The sequence below is a fragment of the Xiphophorus couchianus genome, chromosome 7, assembly GCF_001444195.1.
Source record: "Xiphophorus couchianus chromosome 7, X_couchianus-1.0, whole genome shotgun sequence".
NCBI classification, from domain to species: Eukaryota; Metazoa; Chordata; class Actinopteri; order Cyprinodontiformes; family Poeciliidae; genus Xiphophorus; species Xiphophorus couchianus.
In genome coordinates, this window is record NC_040234.1 from 1,090,216 (window position 1) to 1,096,105 (window position 5,890).

A 5,890-nucleotide genomic window follows, 5' to 3' on the forward strand; every position below is an offset into this window, starting at 1 on the left:
GAAGTTCTTTAAGATTTGCGGGGATTGGCCAGGTATTTAAGGCCGCAACTTTTTCAGGATCAGTTTCAACTCCTCTCTCAGAAACAATGTGACCAAGGTATTTCACTGATGTTTGAAAGAACTTGCACTTCTCTGGTGCCAGTTTCAAACCATATGTCATCAATCGTCCAAGAACACGCTGCAAGCGCTGTTCATGTTCTTCCAGGGACGATGAGAAAATAATCAGGTCGTCAATGAACACTAAAACTTCTTTTAGGTTCATATCACCAACACACTTTTCCATCAGTCTTTGGAAAGTTGAAGGCACATTCGTTATTCCTTGGGGCATCCTGTTAAATTCCCAGAATCCAACTGGACACACAAATGCAGTCTTATGCTTGTCTGCTTCTTCCATTTCGACCTGATAGTAGCCTGACTTGAGGTCTAAAACAGAGAACCACTTAGAACCAGCAAGTGCAGTGAAAGCATCTTCCAGTTTTGGAAGAGCGTAGGCGTCTTTAATGGTCTGCATATTCAGCTTTCTGTAATCCACACACAGACGAACAGAACCATTCTTTTTACGAACCACAACGATTGGGGAAGCAAATGGGGATTCAGATTCCCGTATGACTCCAGATTCAAGGAGTTCCTGTAGATGTTGTCTCACAGCATCCACATCGTTGGGGTGTATCGGACGTGCTCTTTGCTTAAAAGGCGTCTCATCGCTGAGCTTGATTCTGTGTTTCACCTTATCAGTATGGCCAAACTCTAGGTCATTCTGAGAGAAAACGTTTGGCATGGTGTTTAACATTTTTGTTATTCGCCTTTTCCATTCAGTGGATAAAGGTGAATCTCCAAAATCAAAGCTCAGTTCTGGGGAAGACTTTGCTTGAAATTGAGAACCATCTGGTTCATTGACAGTGTGTTCTTTGTGTAACACCTGTACTATAGCATTAACATCTGCCACAATGGTTTTGGGAGGAATGACTATATCATGATTGGTGTCATTTCTTAGTACGACAGGGATATGACGTGAGCGTTCGCTTGGTAGAGTTACTGCAATCGCTGAAACGAGTAAGCCATTCGGTAGAGAAGAAACTGATGGTTGCTCAAGAATGACATCTCTCTGAATGTTCAATCGATCAACATGAACAGAAGCTTCAACAACAGTGGTCTGTCTTGCAGGAACAACTCTAGGCAACTTGCCCGTTAGTTCTGCACAACCAAGACTGCTGTAGTTAAGCTCCCTTTGTCGTATCTCAAGTATTTTGAGAACAGCCTGATATCCATTCATCAAAGGCTGAAAAGATGAACGTTTCCGGTAATCAGCATAAAGAACGTCTAGTGTGTTTGTGCCTATAAGCACTTGTTCATGGGCTGCAGAGCGGAGGTGAGGAATAACCAAGGCCAAAGTGTTAATTTCAATATCAGAACCAACAAACTCTTTTGGAAAGGTGATGGTAAGCTCGACATATCCTAAATAGGGAACAAACTGGCCATTAGCACTCTCCACTTCAAGCAAATCATTTAAAGAATGAATGGTCAGATCAGAAAGGTGTTCTTCATAAAAGGACTGGGGCACAGTTGTGACTTGCGAACCTGTGTCCAGAAGACAGTTTGTTTCTTTCCCTACAATGTATACTTGAGCTGTGGTTTTAGTTCCCACAAGGCCATGTGGCAATTTTAATCCTTCTACCTCAACACTCTTGACAATAGACTTCATGGTTTCGGGACTGGAGTTTTGTAACTTCGCTCCCATATGTCCCTCTATGAGAGCAGACACTAGTTTAAATGTGTCTCACTTTGAGAAGCATTAGAGGCTTCCCAAGCAGCCTGCTTTTCTTTCAGTTGTTTTTTCTTAGCTGCTACAAGGGAAGGATTTGGTGCTTTATCACAGACTGACACAACATGACCATCCTCTCCACAGTGGAAACAGTACCAGGGACGTGGTCTGCCATTTGCTTTAAATGTGGAAGGATAGCTTGTTTTTGGTTTCACCACATGGGCTTCATGTGTGACACTTAGAGGAACAGACTTTGCTTTTTGTTGCTTAGGTTGTTTTGGCTTTTGACTCCCTGACACAATGCTCTTTACCTGAATGCTGAGGTCAGCAATTTGTTGCTTGAGCATCTCAAGATCAGTCTTATTTATCAAATCATTTGTGTCATGTGCAAAATGCACATGTGACATGGCACGCTGCTTGCTGGGGTTGTGGCCAGACTTAGTATGGCTGAAATGCTGTCGCATGCGAGTCATTTTTGCAGCCTGTTTATCTTCTTCTGTCCTAAGAAGGAGCAACAATTCTGCAAAAGTAGGAGGTTTTTCTTTCTTTGGTTCTAACTGAAGATCGACTATTAAAGCGTTCTCCCAACAGCCTCTACAGAACTGCTTTAAAAGCTGTTGGTCAAACTCTTGAGCGGACACACCACCACGTCTCATTGTTTTGCTTAAAGCAGTGTGCAATCTCTGCAGGAAAACAGAAGGTAATTCTCCATCATTCTGGAACGTGCTAATGAACCTAGCATAAAGCTCGTCACCGTCTTCAACTGTTCCATAGGCGGAGTCAAGCAACTTGAGGTAAGTTGAGGGACTAGACTGTGGGCTCAAATGTTTGATCATTTCAGAAGCAGGAGGAAGAAGACTGTCCAATACACGATGTGTGCAATGCAAGTCTGACACAGATGGATCTCTGATAAGAATTTCGACACTTGCACGCCATGTATCATAATCTGCTTCATGGCTTGGTCGTGGACTCTTGCCTGAAAAAGCTCTGAGTCTACTGGGTGAAGCAAACTGGGGTGAGTTATCATTACTGCGCACCACATGCTCAACCACCACTCACTGAACTGCAGGTGGATTGACATCGATTAGGGGCGTAGCAGTGGATTCAGATGAGACAGAGAAAGTCTGCGAGGGATTGAGATCAATCAGGTTTTTTCTGAAAATGGAAGGGATGAGAGGCTTACTTGGATCATTTGCTGATGTCAAAGTCATGGGATCTGTAGGCATCACTGACTGAGGGGTTTCAGAAGATGGGACATTTCTTTTGATGGTTGAATCTTTTTGTGGGGTCGGACTCTGCGGAGCTGAGGATTCTGGATCAGTCTGAAGTGATTGGGAAAAGGCACATTCTGCAGATGAAACCAGATTTTTAAGTTCTTCTTTCAACATTTCTCCTAATGAATTTCCACTCAGCCTGGCAATTTCAGAGAGCTGTTCCATGTACATCTTAGTAGCTTTGCTTCTGGCATCTATGGTGTAGACACTTCCTAAAGCCTTTAACTCATACATAATGCCTGCTTGAGTCATGCTTGGAAACTGAAGAGGCAACAATGGTTCCAATGTCTGCATGGCAGTTTCATGTGCAAACTCAACGATCATGTTTTTATGGTAATCTGACTTAGGATCATCTAAGCAAATGTAACGGTTAATGGAACCATACTTCTGGAGAAAGGTTGACACTTCCTCATCTGTCTCTGACCCTGTTAAACCACTAACAACCACAGAATGGGGAATTTGGATGGACTCCCGGAGTACCACATCCATATTTGTTTTTTTATTTTTAAAGAGAAGTACTTGGCACGTTCTAACAATATGTGTAAGATGTCTGACACTTAAACACACACACTCATGTTCCTGTGCTGGCTCGCCAAAGCTTCCTCTGTAACACAGTAGAGAAGGGTATTACATATATTTTGGATAAATGGGCCAATAGGTTCGGCTATCGGAGCACAGTGGAGTGTTTAAATGACACACAAGGGCAGTTGGGTGTATTTAAAGAACTGGTTTTAGTGACAGAAAACACACAATTAACAGTTGCACAAAACACACAATTATGAAAATAAAATTACACACAATAAAATAAAAAAAAAGAAATAACAATAATACTTGGCCAAGTGCTAATTCTTAATTTCAAATAATTCGGGTGCACCCTGGTAATCTGCACTCCAAATTGTATTAGTCAGCAGATTAATCAAATTAATCCCAATTTGGTTTGATTCAACTTCATTCACAGGAGAATTTCCACCACAGCTGTGCGTCACAATGTCCGAAATAAAACAATCCAAACAGTATTGTCCAAAAATCAATAAATAAAAAAAACAATAATAATGGAGAATGTCAGTTGTAGGTCTCACACACAACCGTGTGTGAAGATGTATGTTGCTCTCCTACCACACCGCAGGGTGCAGCATGACTCCAAATGGGATAGACGAAATCTGGTTCTCTCTTTAGGTCCAGGTGGGAAGGCTCGCCATCAATATCAAAGGAGGGATCCACTTCAGGAATGATCCAGTATAAAAAAAAACCTGACCTGTCAACAGACAGGACCAGCAGAAATACAGGACTTTACCAAGCCGTTCTAGCTTTAATCCTTCTTTCCAACACAGTAACAAAACATTACCTAGTTACTAAAACAACGGATATATTTTTTTAACAACAATGTAACAAACGACAAAAACACAAATAAAAGGCTCCGAATATGCTCACCGATCTCAGTGCGACACACTTCAGACAACCGTATAGTGGGTCTCAATCCGGATGCGTGGGGCACTAAACGATGTAACAAGGCATATTTGATCTAAATAATATAAACTTAATAAAATAAAATTATGTTAAAGCCTAAATTTTACCTTTTATCTACGAAGAACAAGCTGAAATAACTGCCAGAAAGAGCCAACGATTCCTAACGGCTCTAACGGTAAAAAACTGAAGTTCAGTTTGTATTCATTTAATAAATAATTTCCAGCACAAAAGCTGGACAATCAACATAAAATCTATTTACAAAAGAGTTTATCCACAATACAGTTAATACAGCACGTAAAAAATACTTTTAACTGTCGGGATACATACTCTGGCGCTGCCCCGCTCAGCAGTCTCACCGCGTCGGATCTCTAGAGCAAAACCAACGGTACTGCAGACCCGGGGGAGAAGGGCGGGATCCACAACGGCAGCCTGCACCCTGATTGGTCCAGACGCTCTGGAAACTAAACTTCTCATTGGCCAGGCAGACCACCCAGCTTCCTTAACCTCTTCTCTTAAAGTGGCATACCCACTTTATGTGGGTTACATCTGCATAGGAGCCCGTGGAGAAGGAGACTAGCTACGCCTGCGCTGGGCCCGCTGTTTGGATTTCCTCCGCCTCTACCGAGAAAGGCGTGGATTAACTGACTTACCTGGAGAGATGAGTCGTCAGGACCTTATATAAACCCGTCACTGTGGATAGAGGACTAGTGGTGAGTGGCGTCATTATCAGGCCTGCAACGAGGGTTTATTGACTATATTGCCGGCTTTCATTTGTTTTATTTTTTGATGGGCCCACTAATTAAAACCTGTCATTTATTTGCTGTGTATTGTGTTAAGACTAAAAGACTCTTATGGTTTCAGGACTGTTCAAAATAATTTAAGTTAGAACTCAATAAGCATTTAAAAGAGAGGGAAAGTCCCTATTTGTAAACCAGGCAGTTGACAAAGCCTGTTGTATTTTTATTTATTTGTTTTATTCTTCTGGTTACTTGAAAGGGTAAAGAAAATGCAAAAGGATAATAATACCTGCTTTTTTAAGTTCTACTCATTCAGTCTGGTTAGTAACACTATTGAGTGTGATGGTATGTTCCACAATTTCACATGTGGTCTACTTTCATTTTCATTCTAAAGTTTGGTAAATAAATACTTTACCTTTATAAAGTGTCATTATTTATGGCTCATACATAGGCAGTTCAGCTAAGTTTAATTTTTTATGACAAATCAGTACCTGGTGGTTCATAGGAAATGTAGTGAAACCAGTTTCTTGGGGTGTAACATTAAATAAGTAGAACCCAGAGCGCTAAATCTAGCTTTAGATACCAGAAAGCGCTACAGTCATGAAAGACATAAAGCCTCAGGCAGCTGGGAGCTGATGTGTGGAAGTTAT

The 5,890-nt window shown here is 41.5% G+C and overlaps 1 long non-coding RNA gene across 1 annotated transcript; it reads right to left on the reverse strand.

The window, feature by feature from the left end:
* Positions 1-3,524: 3,524 nt before the first annotated feature.
* LOC114148800 (uncharacterized) lies at positions 3,525-5,054 on the reverse strand. The gene is made up of 4 exons (XR_003596349.1): positions 4,831-5,054; positions 4,611-4,672; positions 4,468-4,530; positions 3,525-4,291 (listed from the first exon to the last, which is right to left on the reverse strand). It is a non-coding gene; the product is annotated as an uncharacterized LOC114148800 (long non-coding RNA).
* Between the last annotated feature and the right edge of the window lie 836 nt (positions 5,055-5,890).